This window comes from Antennarius striatus, chromosome 1 (genome assembly GCF_040054535.1).
Source record: "Antennarius striatus isolate MH-2024 chromosome 1, ASM4005453v1, whole genome shotgun sequence".
Lineage (NCBI taxonomy): Eukaryota > Metazoa > Chordata > Actinopteri > Lophiiformes > Antennariidae > Antennarius > Antennarius striatus.
Window position 1 is genome coordinate 14,304,918 of NC_090776.1, and position 10,097 is coordinate 14,315,014.

General features: G+C 42.5%; 1 pseudogene; it reads left to right on the top strand.

Moving 5' to 3' along the window:
• The first annotated feature begins 456 nt into the window (after window positions 1-456).
• On the top strand, window positions 457-7,700 carry LOC137592540 (uncharacterized; annotated as a pseudogene).
• The last annotated feature ends 2,397 nt before the right edge of the window (window positions 7,701-10,097 follow it).

Genomic DNA, 10,097 nt, shown 5'->3' on the forward strand with positions numbered 1-10,097 from the left:
GTCTGCACCTGGGGAGGGTCCCGTTACTGTGGAAGACCTCCTGCATTGTACCTGTACCCAAGAAAGGACACCCTACTGAGCTCAACGACCACCAACTGGTCACTCTTAACTCCCACGTAATGAAGACCCTAGAGTGACTGGTCCCGGAGCTCATGCGTCCACAGGTGCAACATGCAATGGACCCTCTCCAGTTCGCCTATCAGGCCAAGGTTGGGGTTAACGACGCTGTCTTGCTGATCTGTGACACCTGCGTTTGCTGCTGTCTGGTCCTAGCTGGTATTAGCTACGCACAAGCTGAAGCCGATCGATAAAGTGGTATTTTTCCATTTATATAACTTATTCGGTCCTAGCTGGTGTTAGCTACGCACAAGCTGAAGCCGATCGATGAGGTGGTATTTTTCCATTTATATAACTTATTTTAAACACTTTTTTTTTTCTAACAACAGTCTACCTACTATGGCTTCTCCCGCCAGCCTCTCCCCCATCTCTTCCCCTATCTACTCTTGCTCCAACTGTCTTATGTTCAGTTACACCTCGACCTCCATTAGCGAGTCAGGGATTTGTTACAAGTGTAGCTTTGTTTCAGCGCTGGAGGCGAGGCTCAGTGAGGTCGAGGGGCGACTCCGCTCCATCGAGCACAGGCATAGCCCCAAAAAAAGCAGCCCCCAGAGAGGTTTAGCGGGAGCGGAGCGCCCTAGCTTAGCGCCGCAGCTAGTAGGCTTGGCTAGCGCTAGCCCTAGCGTAGTTTCGCAGCTAGTAGGTCCCGCTGGCGCTAGCCCTAGCTGCCCCCCACCCTCAGCGGTCCCCGAGCAGCCAGGTTAACAGCATGGTTGGATAACTGTGAGAAGAAAGTAGGCAGAAGAAGTCTACTGGACACCACCATCCTCAAACTATTCCGGCCCCCTCCGTTTGTGTCTCAAACAAGTTTGCCCCCCTCAGTAGCACACTGACTGAGAAGTATACTCTGGTCATTGGCTCTTCAATAGTGAGACATGTTAATTTAGGACAGCCAGCGGCCACAGTTAGCTGCATCCCGGAGGCCAGAGCAGGCGACATCGAGGGACAGTTCAAGTTAGTGAGTAAAGCTAAATGGAGGTTTAAACAAATTGTAATTCATTGTGGGGTAAATGATGCTCGCCTGAGAAAGTCAGAGGTTCTAAAAGCTAACGTTGAGTCGGTGTGCACATTTGCGAAGACCCTGGCTGATAAAGTAGTTTTTTCTGGTCCCCTCCCAAATTTAACCAATGATGAGATGTTTAGCCGCATGTCAGCTGACTAGGTGGTGTCCCGATAACTCAGTAGGCTTCATTGATAATTGGAAATCTTTCTGGGGCAAGCCTGGTCTCATTAGGAGGGATGACATTCATCCTACTTGGGATGGTGCAGCCCTCTTATCTAAAAATATAGTTCCAAGTCTATCTTCTAAATCCTGACATTCCAGAGTGGAGATCAGGCAACAGAGTTGCAGCCCTACACGCTTCTCTGAGTTTCCCCTACTACAGTCCCCGGCCATAGCTAACTCTAATTTAACAAATACACACCCCATTAAGACTGTGTCTGTCCCCGGACCTATAGAAGTGTTAGACTGCTAAAATCTAGAAATACTGCGTCAATTAACCATAGTAACTTAATTAACATTAAATGTGTACCTGGACAAAGTTCAGACAGGATAATTAAATGTGGTCTTTTAAATATTAGATCATTATCATCTAAGATTCTTTTAGTCAATGATCTAATAACTGATCACAGTATTGCTATTTTTGGACTAACCGAAAACTGGCTACATAAGGATGAATATGTTAGCCTAAATGAAGCTTCTCCTCCCGGCCACATCAACTGTCATATAGTGCGTGATAGTGGACGAAGAGGTGGCGTGGCAGCCATTTACAACTCCAATTTATCAATTAATCCAAAATGAATTTCTATCTAATTTGGCTGCTACCAAAGATAAGGTGGTAGTAATAGGAGATTTAAATGTTCATTTTGACAGTGTGGGTAATAGTGTCTGCGCTGGGTTCAAGTCTATGCTAGATTCTATAGGTTTCTCGCAGTTGGTGGTTGGTCCTACCCATAAACACCATCACACCCTCGATCGTACTCTTACCCACGGTGTATATATAGGGCACTTGAATATTTTCCCACAAAATGACTTCTTGTCAGATCACTCCCTAGTTACTTTTGGCTTTGCCCTAATTAACAATAACCCACAGAATAAAACCATCTTGACTACATCAATCACTGATTCAGTAATAACTAAATTTAAAGAAAAAATCCCCTCAGCCTTAGAGTCAGTATGCTCCCCTGTCCCCTATTCCAGTACTAGCCAGAATATTGAATTTCTCAAAGACAGTATGGCTAACAACCTAAAAACAACCGTAGATGACATAGCACCGTTAAAAAGAAAAATTAGAAAACAGGAAAGGTCAGCCCCGTGGTTTAATTCATCAGTCCGTGACTTTAAAGAGCGCTCCCGCAGACTGGAGAGAATCTGGCGATCGACAAAAACTGACTTAGCTTATTCAACCTGGAAAGACAGCTTTATGTCATATAAGAAGGCTCTCGGTAGAAGTAGAAATACTTACTACTCTACATTAAGAGAGGAAAATAAAAACAACCCTCGGTTTCTTTTCAGCACTGTAGCCAGGCTGACTAAGAAACACAACAGTATCGAGCCTACCATTCCTTTAAATCTGGAATGTGATGACTTTCCTAGGTTTTTGCAAACCAAAATTACAAATCTTAGAGACGAGATCCATTATGTAATGCCAAACACAAGTAAGTTAACAGAGGAATCGACTATTTCTGGCAATACCCTGGAGTGTTTTTAGCAAATGGAACTCTCCGATTTAAATTTCTTAATTTCCACTACTAAACCCACCACCTGTCTACTAGACAAAATTCCAAGTACGCTCCTCAAAGAGGTTTTACCATTAATAAATAAACCTGTAACCTGTCCATCAATCCTTAAAAATTGGTTATGTACCGAAAACTTTCAAACTAGCTGTGATCAAGCTCCTCCTGAAAAAAACAAACCTGGCAAATGCTGGCATCCTCTCAAATTACAAGCCGATCTCTAACTTGCCATTAATATCTAGATCCTAGAGAAGGTAGTGGCCAAACAGCTAAATGACTACTTGTTAGAAAACAATCTGTTAGAGGATTGTCAATCAGGTTTTAGAACAAACTACAGTACGGAGACTGCACTGCTAAAAGTCATGTCTGTTCTAGTGTCACGAGAGGCAGGATATAGACCCAAGTGCAGGACACCAGAAGCGAATCTTCCATCCATGATTTATTCAAAACTGAAAGAATTCTCCAGACAGGCAAGAAACATAACAGACTTCCAGGAACCAAACAAGAGAAAAACAAACCAGCACCGGCTGTGACAAAACCCCTGCCTGAAAAGGCCTCAAGCCAATAACACCAAACAATGTTCAGGTGTGCACGATCAGAACAGGGGTGTGGATGAGCTTCAAGTGTGGAGCCGTGGCTCCACCCACCAGCTTGGCCTCTCCCTGCCACACACCATCACTGCCACGCCGAACCGTGACATCTAGTCTTGTTAGACCTGAGTGCAGCATTCAATACTGTTGACCATAATATTCTTTTAAGGAGATTGGAAGAGGAAGTTGGGATTAAAAACTCAGTACTAGACTGGTTTACCTGTAGGTCTTATCTATCCGACCTATTTCAGTTTGTCTATGTGATTAATAAATCTTCAGATCAAGGGAATATCACCTGTGGAGTACCTCAAGGATCTGTTCCGGGGCCAATTCTGTTCAATCTCTATATATTACCATTGGAAAATATTATAAGGAAACATAATATTAATTTTCATTGTTACGCTGATGATACTCAATTATATCTACCAATTAAAACAAATGAATCTGATCAGCTAATTAAATTGGAAACCTGCCTCAGGGATATTAAATACTGGATGCTTCACAATTTCTTAATGTTAAACAGTAACAAAACTGAAGTTCTTATTATTGGGCCGAAGCATCTTAGAGATCATTTCTCTAACATTACAATTCACTTAGATGACATTGCTCTATCCTCCACCAATGATGTCAGGAGTGATATTTGATCAAGATCTGTCCTTTGATTCTCATATCAAGTTTGTATCCCGGACAGCCTTCTTTCACTTACAAAATATTGCGTAAGTTAGAAATTTCTTATCCTTTAAAGATGCAGAGAAAATCATTCATGCCTTTGTTACTTTTAGATTGGATCGCTGCAATTCCTTATTATCGGGCTGTTCTAGTTCCTCTATCAGGACTCTACAGTTAGTTCAGAATGCAGCTGCCCGCTTACTGACTCGAACTGGGAGGAGAGAGCACATCTCTGCTGTCCTAGCATCACTTCATTGGCTCCCGATTAATTATAGAATACAATTCAAAGACCTCATGATCACATAAAAAGCTCTCCACTGTAAGGCTCCGTCTTACATTGAAGATCTTAATGAAGTGTATCACCCCCCCAGGGGCCTTCGATCCAAGGATGCAGGATTTCTGGTGATCCGTCGGGTTTTTAAGAGTAGAACTGGAGGCAGAAGCGATCTACCAGCTTCGGTACGGGGGGCAGACTCCCTTAGCTTATTTAAGAGTAGACTAAAAATCCTCCTCCTCGATAGAGCCTACAATTAGAAATAACACACACACCACTAGATATGCTGCTATAGGCCTCGACTGCTGAGGGTATTTTTCTCCGTCTCTCCCATTAAAGGGAGATACTCTGCAGCTTCTGTCACTTCTTTCTTTATCTTTCTATGCTCCTATAATTTATTATTATTGTCAAATTACACTCTTTGTCCGCACAATACTGCCGCTGTCTTTGTGCCTCTGCTCCGCAGGTGGAGAACGTGGATGGAAGACAGGATATCGAAAGGCCTGGAAAACCCGCCCCCAATTAAGCGACAGTGCACTATGGACATTAAACTCAAACTAGCCTATCTGCCACTCTCTCACTCTCTCTCTCTCTCCCGCTGTCTGTTTTACTTGACCTATCTCTTTCCCCAATGTATTTCTCTTTCCCAACCAACAGGTCAAGGCGGATGACCGCACTCCAGAGCCTGGGTCCTGCCCAGAGTTTCTTAACAAATGAGGGAGTTTTTCCCCACCACCGTCGCTTATGCTTGCTCTGGAGGGCATTGTTGGCTTTCTATCTGTAAAGCGCTTTGAAATGTCTTCAGATGTGATTAAGTGCTATACAAATAAAAGTTGATTGAGTTGATTGATTGTACCTCCTCCACCGTGTGCTCTCCTACCTGGATGCTGGGGGCTGTGCCGTCAAAGTGCTCTTCTTTGACTTTTCAAGCGCCTTCAACACCATCCAGCCCTGGCTCCTGCAGGATAAAATCACCTCCATGACTGTGGACCCCTACCTTGGGAGTTGGATCACGGACTATCTAACGGACAGACCCCAGTACGTCCGTATGGGGGACTGTTTTGTCTTCTATGGCAGCTCGGGGGAGCCACAGGGGACCGTGCTGTCCCCCATTCTCTTCACCTTCTACACATCGGACTTCAAGCACAACTCAGATACATGGCAAATACAGAAGTACTCCAATGACACTGCGATTGTGGCATGTATCCGGGAGTGTGATGAGAGGGAGTACAGGGCATTGGTGGCTGACTTTGTGGAGTGGTGCCAACAGAACCAACTCCAACTCAATGTCTCCAAGACGAAGGAGATGGTGCTGGATTTCCGGCTGGCACCCCCCTCTCCACAGCCAGTGATTATCGAGGGCGGTGAGGTGGAGGTGGCAGGAAACTATAAGTACCTGGGACTGCAGCTAGACAGCAGACTGGACTGGTTAATCAACTTGGACCGTGTGTACAAGAAGGGGCAGATCAGGATGTACTTCCGGAGTAGGCTGGCCTCCTTCAACATCTGTCCTAAGCTCCCTCTCATGTTCTATCAGTCCGTAGTTTCCAGTGTGCTGTCATACACCATTGTGTGTTAACGGAGTCTTAACAGACTCATCCGCAGAACGGGCTCAGTGGTCGGGCTGAGCCTGGACTCTGTGGAGATGCTTCTGGAGAGCAGGACCATGTCCAAGGTCAGGGCTATCATGAACAACACCAGCCACCCCTGCACACCACCGTCTCCCAGCAGAGAAGTACCTTCAACGGCAGACTGCTGTCACACAGTGCCTCCACAGAGAGGCTGAGGTCGTCCTTCGTGCCCCTTGCCATCAGGGAGATACAATGACTCTTTCAGGAGGAACGGGGGGGGGGGGGGGGTGGCGAGGTCAGCACGTGGTTGAATGGAGGGGAGTAGGTGGGATGTCAGCTTGTGCTGCAGTGTAGTGGGGCCAAGGTGTTGTGATGTTGTGACATTAGACAGTGACATGCCTTCCATTGAAAGAAGGGTGTACCTTACCCACTATGTGGGCTTCCTGCTAATTTTCACTAGCACTTTTTAGTTTTATTTGTTATTCTACTTAATCTTATACTGTTTATATTTTAGTTTTAGTTTAGTATATGTCCTGCCAGTGCTACATGTGTCTGTTAGTGTAGTGTATGTCTTGTGGTATGTCCTGTTGTGTCAGTGTTTCTTTTTCTCCTGGTGTTTGTCCAGTGTTTATTCATTATATAATGTTTGAGCAGTGGATGTGCACAATTTCCTGCGGGATTAATAAAGTATCTATCTATCTATCTATCTATCTATCTCTCTCTCTCTCTCTCTCTCTCTCTTTTATATATATATATATATATATATATATATATATATATATATATATATATATATATATATATAAAATCATAAATTGGCTGGCTGCTGCCCCAGCAGTGGTAGAGCGGGTGATAGAGCAGGTCGTCCAATGTTCTAAGATCGGTGGTTCGATTCCCGCTCCCGCCCAAAAAAACACCCCGAGTGTGAACTGACAGTGGAAGGTGTCAGCTCACCCTTGAAGCACTGCCAAGGCAGCCTTGAGCAAGGCACCATCTCCTCTACAAATTGCTTATTTGTGCACATCATAAAGGAGCAGCCCACCACTCTATCTCCCCCTGCATGCATATAGGCCCCCTGTGTGTGTTTGTGTGTTCAGGGCCTATACACACACACATATACAGTATATACAGTATACCGTATTGGCCCAGATATAAGACGGTGTTTTTTGCATTGAAATAAGACTGAAAAAGTGGGGGTCGTCTTACATTCGGGGTCTAGACATTATACCCATTCACAACGCTAGATGGCGCCAGATATCTTTAAATTGAATGCTGAACTTCACTCCCCCAGCAAAAGCGAACCCCTGTCACGAAGAAGAAAAATAAAAATAGCGGTAGCACGATAAAGGAATATAAATATAGCAGTAAGAAAGAAAAGAGAAGAAAATAAGAGAAGAGATAACAGAAAATGGAGAAAAGTAGTGACAATCTGGAGAAAAGTGGGTCTAAAATCGACCAGGTTAATCTGGTGTTCAAAAAATCATTTTTCAAACTTGAGTCTTGAAAGAGAGGGGGTCGTCTTATAATCAGGGTCTTTTTATATTCGGGCCAATATGGTATACAGTATATATATATATATCAAATTAAAATTACAAACATTCCCTGTAGTGTGTGAGTGTGCATGGTTGTCTGTCTTTCTGTGGCTCCGAAGGGGACCGGCGTCGCGCCTGGAGTTTGCCCCGCCTCACGCCCCAAGACACCTGGGATAGCCTCCAGCTTCTTGTGACCCCCTACAGCGGATAAAGTGGTTCGGAAGGTGAATGAATGAAAAAAAAAAAAAAAAAATTAAATATTTGTATTTTTAGAGATAGTGATCTTACAATTCTTCATCTGTTGAGGTTTTTTTTGTCTTTCGCAAAAAAAGTAAAAAAGGAACCCGTAGAAATTCCACAATAAAACAATAATATCAGACTTGGTTTGTTTGTTTTTTTTCTTCGCCTTCACAAGAAAACAAACTACTGTGTCCCACAAAGCCGTAACAGCTCCATGTGTGAGGGACAGACGGCAGCTTCGGCATTACGGTCCAGCCATCCGGGTACACGCCGCCTTCGGGAGTTCTGTTGTGGTGAATAAAGAATCGGGGTTCTCCACACGACAACATGAGATCAGTCACAACCAAAGAATATAAACCGCTATGTTTGAAGAAGCAAAAATGGCTCTGTAAATGAGAGACATGGACAAATGTGAAGACCGGAGCTAAGTCGGCTACTGGCTCGAACTTCCATGTAGGTGACAGCGTTGAGTTTTCAAGTGAGCTTATTCAAATATATACTGTAGGTGGGGATGTCATATTCTATCTTAGCCTATGCCATATAGCCAGAGGTTTATGGGATGGGCAACCCCGAGGTAAACCCCAAAACCCTCTCGGGTTATGGTATAAAATGCAACTTCTAATCATTTAATGAATTCTGGAAGGCTATTGAAGTACATTTTTATTAATAAAATTTTGATAACTAATAAAATATTACTACTGATATTTTATTCCACAAATTGATTGGATTGCCGTAGCTGATTTTTACAAGAGTGAGACCACTGTCTCTGTAATATAGTGAAGAATTAGAAAGGTCCATGCGGCACAGACTATAATTAAAGGATATAGCTCATATGTTTTCAATATACCTCCCAAATACCTTTACAACCAAATTAATAAAAATGAGACACCCTTTAAGTTCTCAGTTGATAAATGCTTGGTTAAGTGTTCTTACAATCAGTATATTGTTGGCTGGAAAAGAAGATTTGTTGAATATAGAATACAGTTTATACTTTAAGCTCTCTGGCTGAAAGAGAGATGGGTATTCGTACTCTCAATTATCGATTTATTTTGATCAAGTGACGGCTGTTGCCTGTTTTGAGGATGGAGGGCGGAAAAGCATAGCACAGTTTCCTGTGTCACCCTCTATCAAGGTCAGCTTGAGGCTTTCTGTCAAATCTGATTACATGATTTAGGGGATGCACTTGCCAAAAAAGAATGAATCTTTTCTCCATTCTTTGAGCTGCTTATCTATTTCTATGTGTCTTATGTACAGGCAATTTACCAATCAATCAAATTAATTTAATATTTCAAAACATCTTCGTAGAAATAAATATTGAATTTTTGCTCTGTGAACATTAGATTTTTTTTCAAGAAGACAAATATGCTGGCATCAACACTATGAAGACCTGAATAGACACATGCATTTAAAATGAACTTCACAACATTTTCTATGCATTGCTACTCAGCTTGACAAATGTGCTGTTAGTCCATCACCATAATGATTCTGAATGGACATTTGAAGGCAAAAGCAAACTATGAATTCTATGAAATTCTATGATGAAAATTATTTTTTTGATGTTTGAAAAGTCGAGATTAGTTCAGCGTGTAAACAAATGACTTGATTTGACTCAATTTTAATGCTTACGAGTGCAATAGCCAGAGCAGCAGAATCCAATAATGGAGTGAAATAAAAGGAAAACTAATGTGTGCCAATGCTCCAGTTTTAGAAGAATTCTCTGGTTACATTACATGAAATGCCACCAGATCACTTTTTTAAAACTTGTGACTAAGAGAAGATAACGCTCTAATGGCCACATCTGATAACACACACCCACACACTCATACTCACCCTGAACGTCCTCTGTGGGTTGATGTATGATGAAATATTAATGGTTACTAATGGTTCTTACATTTTCATGTATGTCTGATAGATCTAGAAACATGGATGACTAGAGTATATCTGGTGAGTCATTAATATTCATAACGAATACTAGATGGTGCTTTTATTCAGCGAAAGGTTTTTAATATCCCAGTTAGACATTTTCGGTCCTTTGATCAGGATGTCATTCTATCCTCAAAAGCTGTAAAAGCACACAGACAAGCCATAGACAGTTGCTTTTTTCACCACATACAAGTTATCTTTAAGAGCCTTAAATTTTTTGCAGGGGGTGGTCAGCTGTGAAACTCATGAAAAGGGAGATTATTTTTCAAAACATTCAAAGATTCCCACACTCTTTTTGTATTTGGTGAGGTTCATGATCATCTTCAACCATTTCTTAGCCATAATGGCATGGATTAACAGCTATGCTAGCAATAGCCAGATGGCGTCACTTAAATATTACCAGATTAACAGCCTTCACCATACATATTCCCTTGGTAGTGCACCA